Here is a 20,138-nt window from a genome sequence, read left to right on the forward strand (position 1 = left end):
TTACCACAAACTAGTGGTTTAAAACAACACACATTTATTACATCACAGTTTTGGAGGGCAGAAGTCTGAAATAGGTCTCACTGGGCTAAAATCAAGGTCACATCAGGGTAGCATTCCTTTCTGGAGGCTCTAGGGGAGAATAAATTTCCTTGCCTTTTCCTGCATCTAGAGGCTGACCACGTTCCTTGGCTTGTAGCCGCCTTCCATCTTTAAAGCCAGCAATGGCCAGTCAAGTCTTTCTCACATTGCATCCCTCTGACAGTCTCTCTTCTGCTTCCCTCTTCCCCTTAAAGGATTCTTGTGATTACATTGGATTCACTCGGATAACCCAGGATAATCTCACCCCTCAAGGTCAGCTGACTGCCAGTTTAAATTCCAACTGCAACCTCAATTGCCCTTTGCCACGTAACGTAACATATTCATATTCACAGGTTCCAGGGGTTAGAACATGGACATCTTCAGGATATTATTCCGCCTACCACAAGTGCCTTACCTCGTAGAATTATTTTGAAGATCCAATGAAACAGTGCATTTAAAATGCTTGTTACAGAGGTTCGGCACGTCAATGCCAGCTATTATTATTATTAACATTCTTATTATTACAAAGACAGAACCCACATAGATAATAGTCATGTTAAATGACTCAGAAAAGCCCTTAAAACTCTGAGATTTGGAGATTCTCTAAGAGGGACAGGTAAATATCTATTGGTCATAGGGTAGGAGTCATCAAAAAAACATGACATTTTTTTCATTTATCTTGACAGAGTATCTTCAATAAAATAACAGTACAGGTATCATTATATAATTTAATAATATATCATATAGTATGATATCATAGTATATTTCAAAATCATTATAAATAATTTGTAAAGTTCAGAAAAGTTAAAGGAAAAACCAATCACTCATATTCCCATCACTCAAAAACATAATATTGCCATTTTTGTGCTTTCCAGCAGTTTACTTGATATACGTATTTTAAAATAATTAGGATAATATGTCCTTATAAAGTTCTATGTACTTTTTTTTTTAATTAATTAATTTATTTATTTATTTTTGGCTGTGTTGGGTCTTCGTTTCTGTGCGAGGGCTTTCTCTAGTTGTGGCAAGCGGTGACCACTCTTCATCGCGATGCGCGGGCCTCTCACTGTCGCGGCCTCTCTTGTTGCGGGGCACAGGCTCCAGACGCGCAGGCTCAGTAGTTGTGGCTCACGGGCCCAGCCGCTCCGCGGCATGTGGGATCCTCCCAGACCAGGGCTCGAACCCGTGTCCCTTGCATTAGCAGGCAGATTCTCAACCACTGCGCCACCAGGGAAGCCCTGTACTATTTTTTAAACAAATTTTCCTTATTCAAATAAAGGCTTATTGTAGAAAATTAAATTATATTGTACCCCCCCAAAAAATAAACGTTATTATCATTCTAATGTATTTTCCTTCAGCACTTTGCTGCACAATTTTATTTACTTAAGATGACATGGTATACACTGGGTTAAAACATTATTAACCCAGTAGCACTTACAGGTTATAAAAGAAAAATGATATAAAGGAGCTGATTGGAGTGAGTTTATCTGCAGTGGGAGTTTTATTGTCTTTTCCAATTAAAAAAATTCCAGTGATTTTGTTCAGTTAATATGAGAGTTTTAAAGATGGTATTACTCAAGTCCCTTTGCAAATGAAATAACTACTTGATATGTTATGCAGTTCTACTTTTGTGGAGAGCAAATGAAAAGATATAATTCTCTTAGCACAGTTCCTGGTCCTGTACATAGTTTTGCTATATCTGAAAAAGACCAGTTTGTGTTTTATGTGACCATCAGAGGTAGCAAGAATTGCCATCTGGACTCTGCAGTGGTGTAGTTTTTTAAGGATGCATGGCTATCAGGCTGTATTGAAGTGCTCACGAAGGTGATAAGCCCAATATAATCAGCATCGCTCCAACTCATACTAACAATGGGAGCCATCATTTATTGAATGCTTTCAAGAGTTTTATGTGTATTATTTTTAACTGGTACAATTCTCCAAGGAGCACATAAGTATTATTGCTCCATTTTACAGATGAGAATATTGAGGCTCAGAGAGATTATACAGCTTGCTCAAGAACGTACAACTAATTAGGGGAGTGGCTATTCAAACCTAGTCTGTCTGACTCCACAGCTTCCATTCATCCCACTACACTTCCTGCATCCCTGAATGCCCAGTTTGGTGCCCCATGACCAAAGACGCACTCAGGAAAGAGACAAGAGAAGAGCCGCAGAGACAATTAACAAGGCCCATGAGAAAACTTTTTTAAAAAATCATTTTTCCTGGAGAGGAGAAACAGAGAATGTGTTGGGAATGGGCCTCAAGGGTGTGAAGGATTCAGAACAGGAAATAGTGACCACACCTCCTTACTCTTCCTCTCGGCTCAGGAAAGAATGCGAGGGGAAGAATGTACTTCTAAAGTGAGGAATTGCCGTTTGGAATGGCAGGAAGAATCTCCTGGCTTGGAGACATATTAAAGGCTAAAATGAGTTATTGAGAGAAGTATTGTGGAATGTCTTGCAAAGATTTCTAAAAACAGAAGACAGCCTCATTCATCTGGGCTGACAAACACATCATCTTCTCTGAGCCCAGGAGTGAGTCATTGTGCTACCAAACGGGAGCCCCTGCTTCCCACCCCACCAATGACCAGGGGTCCCCGAGAAACCTCTCACCCGCTTTATTCCTCAGTTCCCACTTGGGCCCCAAGATGACTGCTCCTCAGCATGTCCTCAGCAGCCCCCTGGCCCATCCTGATGCTCTTCCCTCTCAGGCCCACCCTACCTGGAGCTGCTCGTGGCTTTTGTCCCATTTCTGCCCCACGAGAATCTGCTGCCACAACCCACGTCCCATTTTATAGAATTTAAATGCACCTGCTTTGCCTTCAGAGTCCTTTATAAAGTTCTCCTTCCCAAACACCGGGCCAGTCTTACTGTTTGCTTGCTCCGTTATTCCCACCTTCCCCCACGTGCCCTTAATTTCTCAGTCTAGGATGACATCTCCTTCTGGGACCTAATCATCACCTAGCACTTGTTTCAAAATGCACTCTAAAATATTCTGAAGAGTCCCTCCCTGCCCACTCCCAGCCCTGGCCTCTGCTTTTTCTTAGAATCCATCTACAAGGTTTTTGACACATTTTTTCCTACTTTGATTTTTCCTCTTTGTCTTCTATAAGTCATCATTTTGGCACCAAACTCTCTCTACCTCGTTCACAAGCTTGCTCACTCAGAGCAGGGTCTGAATCCTTTGGGGATCCACTGACTTAAAACCAGAAGGGTGGTGCTGAGCACATGCCCTCATTCGGCCAGAACGTATTGAGCATCTATTCTGTTAGCATGATGCTGGGGCCAAGAGGAAAGATGGGTTACCACAGGCCCTACTTGCCGAAGTCCGTGGGCCTAGTTGGGAAGATGAGCGTATAGAGAGGCTCTTAGCAACTGTATTAGTTTCCTAAGGTTGCCGTGACAAATTACCACTAACTGGGTAGCTTAAAGCAACAGAAATTTCTCTCTCACAGTTCTGGAGGCTAGAAGTCTGAAACCAAGATGTCGGCAGGGTTGGTTCCTTCCCAGGCTCTGAGGGAGAATCTGTTCCATGCCTCTTCGCTTGCTTCTGGTGGTTGCCAGCAATTCTTGGCATTCCTTGACTTGTAGTTGCATCACTCCAATCTCTGCCTCTGTCTTCACATGGCATTCTCCCTCTGTGTTTCTGTGTCTCTCTGTCCAAATTTCCCTCCTCTTATAAGGGCATCAGTCATTGGATTTGGCCTGCTCTAATCCAGTATGGCCTCCTCTTAACTTGATGACATCTGCAAAGACCCTATTTCCAAATAAGGTCACATGCTGAGGCACTGGGGGTTAGGACTTCAACAGATCTTCTTGGGGAACACAACTTAACTCCCAATACCAACCCTCCCTCAAACCCTCACAAGGGATGGAAAAACCATATAATATGGTGAGCCTTGTTTTAACAAGGGGACACGAATAATGAATGGGAACACCTAACTGAGAAAGTGGGATGAGACTTCGAAAAGAAGGTTACGTTTGAGCGTGAGCTTGAGAGAGAAATGGGAATTCATGAGGACAGGAGCTGGGTGTGTGCTAGGAGGAGGGAAGCAGGCTGGGCCAAGGGCAGAAGTGTGAGAAGACGGGAACACAAGAGGAAAGGAGAGTGGCTCTGAGGTGAGGTGGAAGGCAGCTACAGCAGGATCTCAGTGCTTTGCACAGGAGTTTGCACTTTATCCTGTAGGTGAGCGGGTGAATGGTGAGGTAGTGAGTCAGCAAATGCTTTTTGAAAATATCAATGTTGAAAATATCAATGAAGGAATAAATTATTCTTCCAAGTATTTCCAGAGCCAAAATGTCAGGGTTCCTGAAACACGGGGACCTTTATATACTGAGCCTTGCTGAAGGGTTAGGCTAGTGCAGGCTGTTAAATCAGACAGAGACCCAGGGAGAGAGGAGGAGAGGTAACCCCAGGGGGAAACGGAAAGAAGAGGATAGAAATAAGGGGAACCAGCTCTGCTAACCTGGGGGAGTTAGTACATATCAGGGCCAGAAAAACTATGGAAACCAACCAACTTTCGTACAAACTCTAAACCTTGATGCATGCTGTTTGCTTGTGGAAGTAGAAATCCATTTTGAAAAAAAATCCATAAGTCAGTCTCTCTTTTCTGCCACCACAATTTCAGATTCTCTCATGCAGAAGTTGACTTAGGTGGCTTTTAAACTTAGCAGAATGTGTTTTTTTGTTTGTTTGTTTTTAGCTCCAGAGAAAAGAATATCAGATCTTATTCACCCTTAATCGTACTTTACTAATTAAAACGTTGGAGAATTACTGTCCTTTTGTATAAGGGCATTTCTGTGATACAGAGTCCATCTTTATATTTAGAGCTGATGTGATTAGCGTATTCATTCCAATATATTTTCCTTAAACTCTTCATACTTGCACATGTTTTATTAAAAGGAGTTTGGAAGAGTAATAGATACTCTCAAGAAAGATTCAAATGATTAATTCCTCATTTAAATCAACATCTGCTAAAGAAAATTTTACTGCATTCATTATTTGGCCAAAGGAAATTCTGAATTCATCTTCTTGCTATACTTATTAGGAAACTCAGTAACTCTCTTTAGTGAAATAAGTGAATTATCTCTCAAGAAACCCTGAGCAAATGGCTTTACAACTCCATGTCTCAGGCTGTGTCACCCTTATGCGAAATGTAGATGCTAATCCCTCACGAGTTAGTCACTTCTCTGATTCTTAATTTTCTGGCGTGTAAATGGAAATTACAATGATCTCACAAGATGCTTATGAGAATTAGAGTAGATAAATAAATGGATTTGAAATGTTTCAGGTGCTGGTGTGATGCTATTTGTTATACAGGAATTTGTCAGGAGGACATACAGCAGTATATGTGTGAGTACATGGCAGAATCTCTCATTTAAATGCATAGTGTTGTGATTCTTACCTATAATAACAACATATAGAATCTTAGCTTTGGACTGGATTTTAGGTTTTAACCCCCTTCCCAGTATAAGCATCCCTTCTACAAACATCACTCTGAGAGAGGTCTTCAGAGCTCTACTTTGAAGATTACAGATCTCTACTTTGAAGATTGTAGGAGTGGTGGTGGGGGTTTTTATTTGTTTTTTGTTTTTTGTCTTTTTTGCCTTACCACTTCACATTTTACTAAGAAAGCCTTTTCCCGATCTTCTAATGCTCTTCAATGAATGAGGGGCTCTCCTTGTTCCAAGAGTGTACTTATACCCTCAAGTTGTCAAAGTATCAGGGACTTAACATAATTGCTGAATATTCATGTTTATTGAACCTACACTTAGGTTGAAATTCCTCACTGTCTAGTAACAAGATGTTTTCTATTCTGTTGAATGAAGAGTCCCTTTAATCTTGAAAGTGGACCATTTTGGAGAGCATTCCAAAGTGCCAATCAAGCCAAGTACCCTACCTTGCCTTTGAACTCAATGAGCTGAAAGTGTGTCTGTAATCTCCAGCTTCGGGTTACCACAGGGCAAGAGGTGGTAGGAATGTCATGGATAAATTAAAACCCCAAAATGTTAATCTCAGTGAAACTTTTATTGGAGCCGTCAACACAGAGCATTCTAGTTAATCAGGTTCTCCCTTTTGTCTTCTGTCCCACCTCATCCCTGAACTTGGGGAGGGAGAGGGGTGGAGGCTTCTTATAATCAGGGTTTCTGCAAACACTTGCAGGGTTGGGGGTGAGGAAAATACAACAGGATGCCCTCCAACTTGAGCCGATGGCCTGGTTCATGATTTGTACTTATAATCATGTTCCCCACCCAACTGGAGATGAGTGTACTACAGAAAAATTAAATGACCAACAGTAAGTCAATGGGTTAGAAAAGAAGAAGAGATTTGGGGACTGGATAACTTGTCCCTTAATTATCAAGACTTGATAGTATAATGTTAACATTCATAATAACCATCCATGTGTGCAAAGTGGGAAATTCAGGGGCAAGGTAAACATGAACTTAAGCTACTTCTGCAGTAGTTAAAGGACAAGTTCATTACTTGGTGTTCCATGATTGCTGAATAGTTGATAACTTACCAGGTTGTACCTGATTTATAAACATAGAACAACTGAAAAGAATTTTCCCCCGAAAAGGTGGGCTTGGGTTGATATTTCATTTCTGTGCACATGATCTTTACAAATACCAACAGCTTCAGCTCTTACTGTCCTGCAGCTGGTCAGACCTTCAAACCAGACACATATTAGGACTCATAACCAAAGGTACCAGAGCACAGATGGAAAGGATCAGATTGGGAAGGAAGTGGGAGAGACACTTTTGAGGCAGCTTTTAGGATGATTCCCAGGAGGAAACTACAGAGGTCTGTATGAGGGGTCACAAATCCAAATGTCAGCAGAGACAGGCAGTTAATGTAAATGAGGGAAGTGGGAGGATATAAGGCTTTAAGGAGTGGTGGTAACTCTGGCAAAGTGGAGAGCATATACCCTGTGTAATGCGAGCAGCCAGTACTCAGCTCTGGTCAATTGTTGCCAGGTTGGAAAGCAATCCAGTGTTAACAGATCTGATTTCTCAAGAGAAGCTGGGCTCCAGGTGTTTATGTAAAATATCTTCCAATTTTAAAAACCGCTGTGCAAGTCAAACACCTTTCCAAGCCTCATAAGATCTGTAGGCCTCCAAGTTGTCACACTGATGCCCAGGAAATATAAACTTAGGGATATGATGGGGGCCAATTACTTTTTTTTTTTTTGCTCCACCATGGTCACAAATTATTGGTGTTGCAAATGTAAACTGGTCTCCTACCGAAGGAGAGAATGAATAGGCTTGAGGAAACCTAAGAGGTCAGTGTCTTTGCACTGATGAAGGGTTCTTAGATATCCTAAAAGAAATGATCCAGAAAGAAAAGGCACTCAGAAGGTCAAAGAGAACATAAAGCAGAATCAGAGTTTGATTAATAAGTAGATATAACATAGAAATAAAGAGGGAAGGCCCAATCCCTTTTGGGGAGAAAAAAATTAAAGTATGAGATTGTACTCGAAGGAGATAGATTTGGACCTTCTGGAGAAGGGAAAGTAGAACAGCTAACAGGATCATCATGAGGTTTGATGAGCGCCTGTGGGAGTCACAATCAGGTTGTCTTCAAGCAATTAGCATTGGTTAAAGTGCATTCCACGGGATGTTAAAAGGAGAGGCACAGGAAGACAGGGGAGCTCAATCATGGGAAAATTCAAAGTTAAATCTATTTCTTTTCTGTATGATAATGTAGAGCCTTTAGTATACGTAGATTCTAACCTATTGAGACCATACAAAAGCAGGATAAATTATTTAGTCTCCCAAATTTAGTTGACCACAGAATCCCCATACCCCAGAGCGTCTTGTGAGACCAATATTTTGCTGAATTCACGTTGGTGAAAACCCCTGCGTTAAAGACAAAAAGGAGTAAACATGCTCAAATAACCCATAGACTATTTCTCCCTTCTGGCCATGGGTGTGGGAACAAGTCACTCATCCAGAGGAATCCTGGTTAGTATCTCTGGTGACTCTGGTATCTGGGGTAGGAAACTAAGGGACATGGGGCAGAGGTGATGCTCTAGTCTCTTCCTCAGCCATTAGTCAAGATTTTAGAAGAAACAGGCATGCGTGTATGGGGAACATGAGCTGCTCTGTAACTGAGCTGAGAACGCCTATTCCTCTGGACCATGGATTTGGATGCTGTAATGACAGGCCCCTTGGCAAGGAATTGGGAGCTTGTCACATAAACCAAGAAAAATATTTTTGGCCGGAGACTTGAAGACCAAACAGGAGAGCTTTAAAATGAGATTTAAAGGGGATAAAGTAGAATGTTCAAATGAAACTCTAAAATCACAGCCAACAGAGGGGCAGCAGGTGTGAGCTAGAAATATGAGGCCTGGGAAAGGGGGTGCTAAGCAGTTATCGGAGGGACTGGCAGTGGGGTCACATCCACAGTGGGGAGACGTTTGCCAACTGCACAGTGAGGGGGCAAAGTGAACAGGGGAGACAAGCATGACCTCCGAGACAACAGAGATCTGGTGGGTAGAACACACAGCCAGAACGCCATGCTAGGTCAGGGTGACAAGTTCACATGATCACCGTCACTGAAATAGGTGTTAGGAGTGTGTACATAAGTAGAAGAAGTCACAAACGTCCGAGTGGAAGCAAAGCCAAGAGCATACAGATGAGATTTTCAAAAAGGCAAAAAAGAAAGGATTTTGCTGGCGGTGTATACTGCAGTCTTCTCAGGCAGAAGGAGGCTCTGGCTGATGCCTTCCCATTTAAGATTTTTTCAAAGCAGCACAGGAAGAAGATGGAATAAAGATGGGAAGAGGATATTTATTCAGGTATCTGCCCCATCAAATGAATTGTTGACTTGCCTTGCTAACAATTTCATGATTTAAAAGGTAGAGGGAGCAAGGAGGGAACTGCCTTACTCTGTATTTAATTCTGACCAGGAAGCATCCAACTGGCTTATGGTGTGGAAGGCACAGGAAACTTCGGAGAAAGTAACCAGATCATCGTGCAGTTTTATGAAAGCCAAAGGAAGAAATACGATGCATACTTGAGTCGTGCCCTTTCCTCCCCTTCCTACCTCTTCTGCTTCTTACTTCCCTCTGGCAACTCCAGTCCCAGTCTAATCAGAACTCCAGCCCAGACTTCAGGGTGGCCACCAGGGATTTTAGGGTGGAAGAGTCCCCATGTTTCTTTTCCAGGAAGTTGAGGAAAGCAAATATTCTCCAATCCAAATTCAGCAGGAAAGACGTGCCATTTGTATTTCAAGTTGGGACTCAGAATCCATGAGGCCACAAAGCCAGTTTTATACGTGGCAGTGGAGTTCTATTCCTTCATTATTTGAGTGTATGTCAGAGGACCCACATATACATTCTCAACTAATATTCCCAACAACCCCTGCAAGGTAGGAAATATCATCCTAATTCAAAGATGAAGAAACTAAGGGAAAGAGACTAAATGACTTGCCCAAGGCCACATAGCAAGTAAGTAACTGACCTGGGGCTGGAACCCAGGCCTTTCTAGCTTCTAACCAGGGCTTTTAGCTCTACCAAGCTGTGTCCAAAACTAGACATTGGATACCTAACAGGCTAATCGCCTTTGGTAGTTACTCTGAGAACCCAATCTCAACATAACATTGTTTCTATGGGAAAATGTGCTCCAAGTGACAAACAACTGGCTTAAGCATGGAACTTTTGTAACCTGACCTATCACAAATGGGGCAGCGCCTCAAGCTCAGAAAGGCTGGTCGTGGGAGGGAGAGATATTCAACCAGCACCCCTCAGACACCACGATACCACTCGAGGCCAGCCGTGCATTTGCCAAGAAACAACAGCCCCAAACGCATCTGCAAAATAACCACATAGCACCCACCACAGAAGACAGGTGTGAGGACCCCGTGAGGGGACCCTTTGGCTCCTGAAGCAGCTAGTGCGGGTCCAGCACAAAATAGACACTGGATAAGTGGGGACTGAGGGATTCCCAACAGCTGGGGGTGACCTGGAGTGGAGGGCACGGAGAGGGAGGGGAAGCTCTGCCGTCTCTCTCGGGGCCTCCCTGGGAATGCTGGTAGCGTGCATTGCGGTAGGGTGAGGGTGTGGACCTGCTTTGGGGGCTTGCCTCCTGCTCCCCGAGACAGTTCCTCAGTTTCTAACCTTGGTTGCTCAGGACCCAGGAAGTGGCCTTCCTCAGCAGGAGCTTCTGAGGGCTTCCTCAGCCTACCTTCTCCAGGTGTTCAGGGCTATGTTCTAATCTGCCGTCCTCCCCACCTCGGCCCTAACCGTCCCCTCCTGCCTTCAGATACCAGCTTCCTGGGCTGATGGATGTGTGAGTGCTGGCAAAACGTAGCTCGGAATCAAAAAGCTGTACAACAGCTAAGCAGTTGTTACAGAACCTTAGAGACCCCACACCCATCTGCCTTTGCCCCTTTCCCTCCGGGAGCAGGATTGCTTTTTGTCCCCGTATTGGATTTTGCTGTCTGAGAACTGTGCGATCGAGCTTATTCAGAGCCCTGTAGCCTCAGCCAAATAGGCCTGAAGGGGATTTTCATTCCACAAATAAATCTTCAAAGGGAGAAAGGATTGCTAAAAACAGCCAAACTCGGTGAGATTTTTATTTTATTTTTATTTTTATTTTTACGTTTTTGGATGGGGGACGGTAGCTGTTTTCTCCTGGCAAGGACAGATACTGACTGCAAGACACTCAGGCCCTCAGGAGAGGAAAACCCTAGCTGCCTCACCCGCTGTCTCTCCTGAGGGTCACCCCCAAAGTGGCAGGACCATGTGGTGGCATTCCCATCACCGCGGCGGTTCTCAAGTCGGGCTTTGGAGAGACCCCGGGGCCTCAGAGCATCAGAGGCCATGAGTGTGCTCGGTACCCGTGGATGGAGAGCCTGAGAGAAGCCTCCCTGTTTGGGCCTGGGTGTGTGCCTGCACACACGTGTGTCTCCGGGTGCTGCACTGGGGGAGGGTCCGGTTTCAGACTTTGGCTGGCTTCGTGCTGGAGTCCTGCCCTTAGCAGGAGATACTGTTGGGTGCCGGGCAGAATTCGGGAGCGCCAACCAAAGGAGACTCTGTCCCTAGTCCACGGAAACAAACTGTCTTGTGTGCAAGAGAAGGGTCACTGCTCAGAGGGAGCAGATTCTCTGCAGTTTAGAATTACCCTTGAAGGGGTAGAGACACTGCTCTGGATGAGGCCAGTGGGTTTGGCCCTTTGTTACTTTGGGGCAAGAGTGGAGACCGGAGACCATCAGGGAGACCCAGACTGCACACTCTGTGGGGAAAAGCACCGCGGGGTCCTGAGCAACGAGCCAGCCAACCTCGAGCTGGAGCTCGTGGCCTTCCCGTGGCCTGAGCGGTAGATGTGATCAAAGCCAGCCCACAGGCAGGCATGAGAATGGCCCGCAGCTTTGCAGTCACCAGCCCTTGTGGCTTTGGCTGACCTTTCCACTTCTCTCAGATGCCTTTGGGGCATAGCCGCAGGAGGAGCGGGGGGAGTGGAAGCGTAAGGGATAAGGATGGGAAGTTGGGAGCTGGGGTTCGAATTCCAGCCACTGCATCCTCGAGGACTGGTCTCAGTTTCCTAATCTGTACCCTGAGAAGGCTGCTATGGTTTAGAAAGGAAGCACCATCCAGAGCTGGTATGGAGTGATGGTTCTGCATGCACCCAGATCGTATCCAGTAGTGCACTATTTTTATTTATTCTTCGCCACCAGCCCCCCACCATCGGTGCCATACTGAATAAGATTTCTGTCAGCCATAAGGCTGTTCTAAGTAATCATTCATTTTCCATCTTTATGAATCAACAATATCCATTTGCCATTCAATCAGTTCCTCTGGTTGCCAAGAGTAACCGATGTAATTGATTTTATTCCATTTGACGTCACAAAACACTTTAACCCACTAGTTAGTCTGTGCAGTCTTTGTTGTGAGTAAATGCCCAAGTACTATTACGTATTAAGAAATGTTGACAGCAACTCATGGACTCCTTCCATACTTTGGAATATTCCTTGGAACCTGTGATCTCCTGGCTGGGAATCCCTGGACCCCAAAGTTCCCTTAAGTGCAAACACTCTGTCATCTGTGATTTTGCAGGTAACTTTTCACACATGAAAATGACTTCAGAAGTGCCTTCATAGGTTATTAAGAGGATTCGATCTATATACTATTAAATACATGCTAGGCGGGTTTCTCCCTCCTTTCTTGGTCTTTTCATTTTCTTTAGAACCTTCTTGAGTGCTCCCCTCTTTCTTGTTCCCCATACCTCTGCCCACACGCTCCTGGACTCTGGTCTCCAGTCCTCCCGTCCATTCACCACCCTAGATTTTTCTGAGCGCCATAAACACCAGTCTTGTCCCCAGTATGGAAAAAAGCCAGGGAATACCTCGCCCCTTGAGCTGAGCCAAGACAAATCTGTTGGCAGGAACAGCGGGCACAAGAGTCACACTCAGAGAACAGAAACAGCTATTTATAAAGCCTGCTTCCTGACTGCTGGGGGCTCACTCTCCCTTGTACCAAAGGGGTCACCACCTCCTCTTGGAAGAGCCCCTGCCATCCACAGCTCTGTGCCTGCAGGTCACCGAGTGCCATTCCAGTGAACAGCGAGAGCAGGGGACAGCATGCAGGGTGGATTCGGTGTGGTGACAAGCTCTCTGATGGGCCAGGGCAGCTGGGTGTGCAGGTAACACAGATGGCCTCTGCAGCACCTGTGAGGTGACAGTTAGTGGTCCCTTACAGGACTGGACATCCTGGCCTTAGAACTAAGCCTACCTACCTTGGCTTTTATTTTTCTTTTTGAAACCTTTGATCTAAACTTTAGTTAACACAATTACTAAGCGTCCAAAAGCACTTGGGATTCACATAATGTAAAATGTTAACAGATAAAGTAGTCTCGGTATTATTGCTAACAGTCGTCATTCAGCTCGAGTTGCATTTGCCCTTCCTGTGTTGCTATCATACCTGTCTGGTTGTGCTAGATTACTATTTTCCTGAATAACCTGGCACCAGTCTACTGTCTTTAGTAGTCATAGCAATACCACCACCAGTAACCCAGCAAACCCATGGTATTAGGTGAGATCATTTGTTTTTGTTTTTTAGTTGAGATGAACCTTATGAAAATGTATAGCTAGTGTACTGAAGTAGCCTGTTGGCTAGGCATAGTTCTCCCTGGATGTGTAGTTTTTGGCCTATACAGTGTGCTTTTAAAGAGTTGAACTGGTTGCAACTTTAATAATCAGGAGATTTTACATAAAACACATTTCTGGCATCTTTGTAAAAAATGGCAGCTCTGGCAATACTTGGGCCCACACTTCTACACGGCACTGGTTGTGGTGCACGTGGGCCATCCGACCCTACCCTGTATCCTGTTATCTCAGGTTGTTCACGGAGCTTGGAGAAATCTCAGAAATCCATCGTTCTGAGCCCTTCATTATAGGATGAGGAAACTGAGTCTGGGAGTCCCCAAGTAACTCTTGCGGTATCACCTTCTAGTGTGTATGAGAACTGGGGCTGGAGGGGAGTCTCCTGCCCACTGGCCCAGCATGGCCCCCATATCATTCGGCTCCCTCAGCACAACACAGAGCACCATCACGTGGGCAGCATCTGCTTCACTGGGCTGAGAGAGGCCTAACTGACTGATCGAGTCATGACCCACTCAGGGAACCTGATTATCAAAGTCCAAACCACAAAGAGGAATACCTTCACTTCAAGGGCTCCTATTTCTAGAAATAGCTCTAGTGTCTTCTTTGTAGCCTTCTACGTCCAAAGAGATGTTTTCATGTTTTGATGACTTCAAAAGTCTCCTGCCCTTAAAACTTCATAGATGATCAGAAAAGGGCCACCAGAAGCTCGTTGCCTTTGCTGGTGAAAATGCCCAGCAGCTAGCTTGGTTTTTCTTGGGGACATCCTTGAAGACGGGCTATTCATAGGCTGTCAGGATGGTGACTGAATCCAGCCCTAAATTGCTGACAAATATAAAAGAACATTTTTAATTCGTCTCATTTTCCCCTCATGTGTCAAATGAAAAGATTCAACTGATAATCAATATTATTTTCTTAGAAAGCAGGGGGAAATTAAGAAAGCCCAGAAATAGAATCAACCCATGGTGTCACTGCTGCTGTTTGCCGCTCCTCCATATGACTGAGAGTCCCTTGGAGCCCAGGCAAGGGGCTTCTGCCCCAAGAACAGGTTCACCAGGGTAGTTTAGACCCTGACAGTGAACCTAGGAGTTTCGTGGACCTGGAAACCATCCTCAGGACAACTGGTTAAGGATTAGTCATCTCCAGCTGAAAGGTGATTATGAGAAGGAAAGAAATGGTGGGCCAAAAAAAACTCAGGAAGAGGGATGCAGAAAAAGCAGTCCAGAAGTCATTAAAACATTGTTAGTTTTATTTTCTTCAAAAAATATTGGCTGCCTGGGATAGACCGGCACACTGCTCCTGCCCTTACCCCTGCAGCCTTTGGGGAGCGAGTCTCCCAGTGAGTGTGTCTCCTAGCAACAAGATAGAACAGTCAGGGAGCACTTTCCATGTGTTGAACACCTGCTTGGTGCTTTGCATTTGCCACGTGAGCTTCACAACTCTGCTGGGTAGAAAATAACATTCCCATTTTGTAGAAGAAGAAATGAAGGGTCAAAGAACTGAAATAACTTGTCTAACCAGGAAGTGGCAGAGCCAGGCATGAACCCTAGGCTCACGGATTCCAAATGCCATGTTCCTGTACAACTGAAAATGAAACAGACAAAAACCAGTGCCCCATGCAGCAGCAGCAAACCTCCAGCAAGGGCTAAGGGTAAAGTGGCGGGGGAGACATCTCCAAAAGACAAGAGGAACGCTGGCAGTCAGGCTGTCTACTTAGCAGGAAGAGTGGGGGCTTTGTCAAATTATAGGGTATCACATGCCTGTTGGCTTTTACCAAAGGCTTTGGAAAGGTGCTGGTGCTGGTAGAGGGAAAAGGGGAAGGGGAAAAGAGAAGATGAGGCAGAGGTGAATTTGCTTCAACCTGTGAATTTCTTATTTGTATCAAGAGTACCTACTCATAGGATTCTTCCAAGAATGGAAAGAGATAATATGTGTAAAATATTTATCAGAGTGCAAAACCAAAAGCCCAAAGCCTCCCTGATGAGAGGCTTTCTCTACTTCCAGATCAACAAATAACCTGTTGATTATATGCTATACAAATCTGCTCTGCCAGTGTAGACAGAACCAAAGAATCCAGATTACTGCTCCCTGGTGTCTCGGTACACAATGACAGTAGGCTGGGAGCTTGCCTTCCTTCCTGTTTTCAGAGCAGCTGAGAAACCTTTAGGGAACCCGGCCTCAGATAGGCCTGCCAGTGAAGTCCTTGGCGACAACCTCCCAACATATACAAAGAGAGGGTCTGTCTTGTCTTCTCTGTGTCACTTGGCCTGTGTCAACCTCACCCCAGGTTGGCCTGAAGACAACCTCCACCTGAGGGCCCACCATTAGTGGGCCTCAATCATCTCCACCTGATCAACCTTTATCCCAAGAGGAGTCTCTTCCTTCTTCTGCCCCTACCCCCATGGCCCCAGCCTTTGTACTTTCAAACATTTTGGTGGCCAGGACAGAGGCAACCAAAGTAATCCTCCTCTGTATTATCTAATATAAGGCTAGCGGCAATTTTTCTGAGAAACAAGATATGTGACCTTCATTAGGAAGATAGTACTTTGATTATTGACAGGCCATTGGTGACATTCAATCAACAAACTTTTAATGTGTATAGGGGATGAGGGCCTATAGACCAAGAGCTGTTCTAGATGATTTTACATGTCTCATTCAGTATCTATAACATTCTGTGAATTAGGTATTTACCCATTTTAAGAGTAAGGAGGCTCAGAAAAGTAAAAAAAATGCTCAAAGTTATATAACCCATAAAGGGCAGAGTCAGAATTTGAAGGCAGGGCTCCTCGATTCCATCGTGGGGTCTTTGCATTAGGCCACACTACCCTCTCTTGTTATGAGTGGCCAAAATTGGCCGGCGTTGAAGCTGAAGTTGGAGGTACCCAAGGAACAATTTACGTTTGTCTCCCAGCTTTCCCTGTTTCACTCTGTGTAGGAGATGGTGCAAGGGCACTGCCTCTGCCTCATTTCTGGGTGAGCAGAGAGAATGAAAGGTGCAGGGTGTCCTGGGAGCATCTGGCTTTTCTAGGGATCAATTCTGGTCTCCCTGACTTTCTGAGACTGTGTAGATTCAAGACCAGGAGGTTCCTGTGACAAATCCAATTGAAACTCCTCTAGAACCTCCCTGGCCACTGGGACCTGGGGGAGGGGGGCGGGGGGCGACACACACTCTTCATCAGACAGCATTTCCTAGTGCATGATGCAGCCACTAACACCCCAGGCCCACACCTGCATCCATTTCACAGCCTCGTGAAGGACAACCAGGGCAGCCTAGGCAGTGTAATAGGAGCACACACCACCACACCACACAACATGCAAAAGCATGAGAAGATACCGTGGCAGGGGAGCAAAGCACAGGCTCTGGGGTCCGACAGTCAGGGTTGGGTGTCCCCTCCGCACTTATTTGCTCTGCAACCTTAGGCAACTTACTTCTCCCCCAAGTCTTCCCTGACTTGCAGTAATAGTACCTACTTCACAGGGCTCTTCAGGGAATCGAAAGTGATAGTATACGTGAAATGTTTAGCAGAGTGCAAAACCAAAGAACCATAGGAATAGAATGTATTTACTTCTAACTAAAATGTGCCCGAGTTAAAAGAGGAGAAATAAAAGCTGTCAGATTTCGTCTTTGTTTTTTTTTTTTGGCCGCACCATGCGGCATGCAGGGATCTTAGTTCCCCAACCAGGGATCGAACCCATGCCCCCTGCATTGGGAGCACGGAGTCTTAACCACTGGACCGCCAGGGAAGTCCCAAAAGCTGTCAGATTTTGAACACATAGTTCCCTGTGGGGCAGAGGTTAGCATCTTGGGGAAGCTATTAAAAGTATGTAAACTCTGTGAGGCAGAGATCCTGCCTGTCTTACTCATCACTTATCTCCAGGCCTTTATGCAGTGCCTGGTCCATAGTATGGCTCAATAGATGATGTATGGATGGGTGAATGGATGGATGAGTGCATGTGTGGGTGGGTGGATGGATGGATGGATGGACAGATGAGCCACAACACAAAAGTGCTGTCCTTCAATTACAAAGAGGACTGCCACTGGAGAATTGATCTGCGCCACTCTCTCAGTGAACAGCACCTGCCATCAATCATGCCATCTCAGACAAAAACTTGGGTGTCACTTTGACTATTCTTTCTTACTCACTCCTTACAACAAACCAGCCCTGTCAATTCCACCTCCTGTATTTTAGTTTGTGAATCCCTTCTCTTCTCCTGAGCTCTACTATCACTACCTTTGTTCAGGTCCTTCCCAATTCTCTCCTGGGTTTCTCCTGAGTTTCTACACCACCTAAAAACCATTCTCCAGGCCTCCAGTCTGTACCCACCCCTTGCAGTCCACTCTCCAGACTTGGGACAGAGTGATCTTTAAAAAGCACAAGTCTGTTCAGGTCACTACTGCCACCCCCTATCACCACCCCCACTTAAGGATGGTCCATGACACACTATAGACTTTAAGATAAAGCTCAAACACCTAAACATGGCATCCCAGCCTTTATAATCTTGCTCCTATCTGCCCTTCCAGCCTTATCTGGCCAATCCACCCCTCCTTGAGTTCCAGATCCCCTCCAGCAGGTCTATGCTCTCTCTTACCCTGTGCCATTGCTTGGGCTTTCTCCTCTGCCTAGAATGTTCTTCCTCCACCTTCCCCATTCCTTTCCACATCCTTCGGAACTCATCACCCACCTAGGATGAGTGGTGGTCCCACTAAGCATTGGATGTCCCACCTCCTAGGTGGTCCCAGTGCTTGGCACACGACCCTATGATCTGTTTCCTTGGCTGCCCTTCCCAGGTGTCTGGCCCGTGGAGTGCTGTGTTTTGTTCTTCATTGCACCTAGTGCACCCTATCTAGTCCTGGCACGACGAATATTTCTTGAATAGATAACTACTTTGTCTCACACCAAACGTGCACTTTCTTAAAAGCATATTTGCAATCAACATCATGTCTTTGGACAATCATGTGAGCAGTCAAGATAATTAACCAAGGATTAGGGTGTGGTCTGTGACTCTGGAAAAAATCTATTAGATTAGACATGTCGGGAACATGTATTTTTAACCAAAAGTCAAGACACATGATCTGACAAATATGATCACATATTTTTCTGTCCCAGAAAAATTTGAATGTATAATGTCTACGGCTACCCAACCTGATCTGTCATTTAACCTTATTATGTTATCCAAACATGCCAACTCAAAAGACATTGAAATTATAACTGATAAGTAAGTAGCTGACAGTCTTGGTGAGTTTATCATGCAGCAAGCATTATGGGAAGTGCTTTGCAGTCATCCCATTTAATCTTCTCAACTACCCCTTGAAGCAGATCTTTTTATTATCTCCACTTTACAGATCAGGAAACTGAGGCTTAGGTTACACAGCCAGCAATGGACACTTAACCAGCAATGGAAGAGCAGTCTGTCTGATCCTCTCAGTCATTCTTCGATACTGACCTAACCATGACCTCTTAACCTTATTAGGTCATCAGAAGAGCCACTTCTGGGCAAAAATAGCATGTGGCTTCTGGAAATTTTTATTAAAACTCTAAATCTCCTGGCAATAACTTTCAAAAGTCATGATTCAGACCAGCAGTGATATTTGAAAATGGAATCATAATGCGGGTCTCCTGGCTGCAGAGATGCTCTCATTGCTGGAGAGGCATCCTCAACCTTGACATTTATGACAATCTGTGTTTTTCTTATTACTGGGTCTTTTGCCATCACTGTCTATTGAAAGGCACTGACCCTCATTCTGTCCTCCCTGAGGAATCCTCTCTTTCAGGGTTAATCGGTCTGTCCTCTTCCTTGGCTGTCATTTCACTGGTATCTAGAGCAATGTTTCTCAAAGTCCTGACAGCTGACCACCTGCATAATGATCACATGGGCACTCATAAAAATGCGTATTCCTGGGCCCCGCCCCACAGCTATCACACAGAATCTCTACAAATGGGACCCCAGGAACTAGCATTTTAATCACATTCGCCAAGTAATTCTTATGAATACTAATGTCTCAGAACCACAAATGTAGTCTCCAGATCCTCACGGCTCCAAGTGTGATCCCTGGACCAGCATTAGCAGCTTATTAGAAAACAAGGAATTCTTATGCCCAAATCCTGAATGACTGAATCAGAATTTGCATTTCAATGAAACGCCCAGGTAGTTTGTATTCACCTTACTGTGCATACAGAGAACTAGCGATCAGAGCAGTGTTTCCTATGTATATCATGGCAGGCATAGAAAACAAAAGCACTTGTTTGGCATCTCTCTCACACAGAAGAGAATGCCAGCTGTGGCATGGGGAGGGGGGGGTGCTCAGCCTGCCCCAGACCCCAACCTGGCCACCCTGAAGGTTGAGGAGATCGGTATCTCAGGCGTACCTGTGCCGCAGCACGCTGGTTGAGAAGCACTGGTCTACTTAAAGCACACCCAGTCCTTCTAACCTTCTTCGTGAGCATAACTCCACAAATCTTGCTTATTCTTATTGCCTTCATCATTTGTCATTTCTTCTCCTGCATACCAAGAGTCAGAAACCTTCCCAACTAGGTCTTAGAAATCTTCACGCAGTGGGAGGACACAGTCTCATCTTCCAGTTCTAGGTGGACTCTTTGAGAAATGTAGAGGGAAAAGTTTTGTCTGTTATTCTAAACAGTCTGACCTAAGGAATACTAGGAAGAAATAAGAGCCTTCTTGCCTTTGAAGAATGCTCCTTTCCTCTTAGCCCACAGATCTGAGGATGGAGGATCCGCAATACGCAAAGCGGCGTCCTCTCTCCTGAAGAGTGTGCCGAGAAGAATGTGATTTTGTTTAACCCTTCCTCAGCAGAATCTGCCAGCTTATAAACTGGACAGTGTCCCTTCTCTTAGCCAGCCCCTGATAAGGGGATGACAGTTGGCATGGAAGGAATGGAATACCTTCAGAAACACTTCCTGGTGAGCCCATCTGATCAAAACGACCAAGTGTCAGGACACACC

At 45.0% G+C, this 20,138-nt stretch overlaps 1 protein-coding gene across 4 annotated transcripts in view; it reads left to right on the forward strand.

Annotated features, from left to right (window-relative positions):
• DGKG (diacylglycerol kinase gamma) overlaps window positions 1-20,138 on the forward strand; it is a 165,596-nt gene that overhangs the window by 87,064 nt on the left and 58,394 nt on the right. The window lies entirely within an intron of this gene.

Source organism: Balaenoptera borealis (assembly GCF_965194805.1).
Source record: "Balaenoptera borealis genome assembly, chromosome: 5".
In the NCBI taxonomy this organism is placed as follows: Eukaryota; Metazoa; Chordata; class Mammalia; order Artiodactyla; family Balaenopteridae; genus Balaenoptera; species Balaenoptera borealis.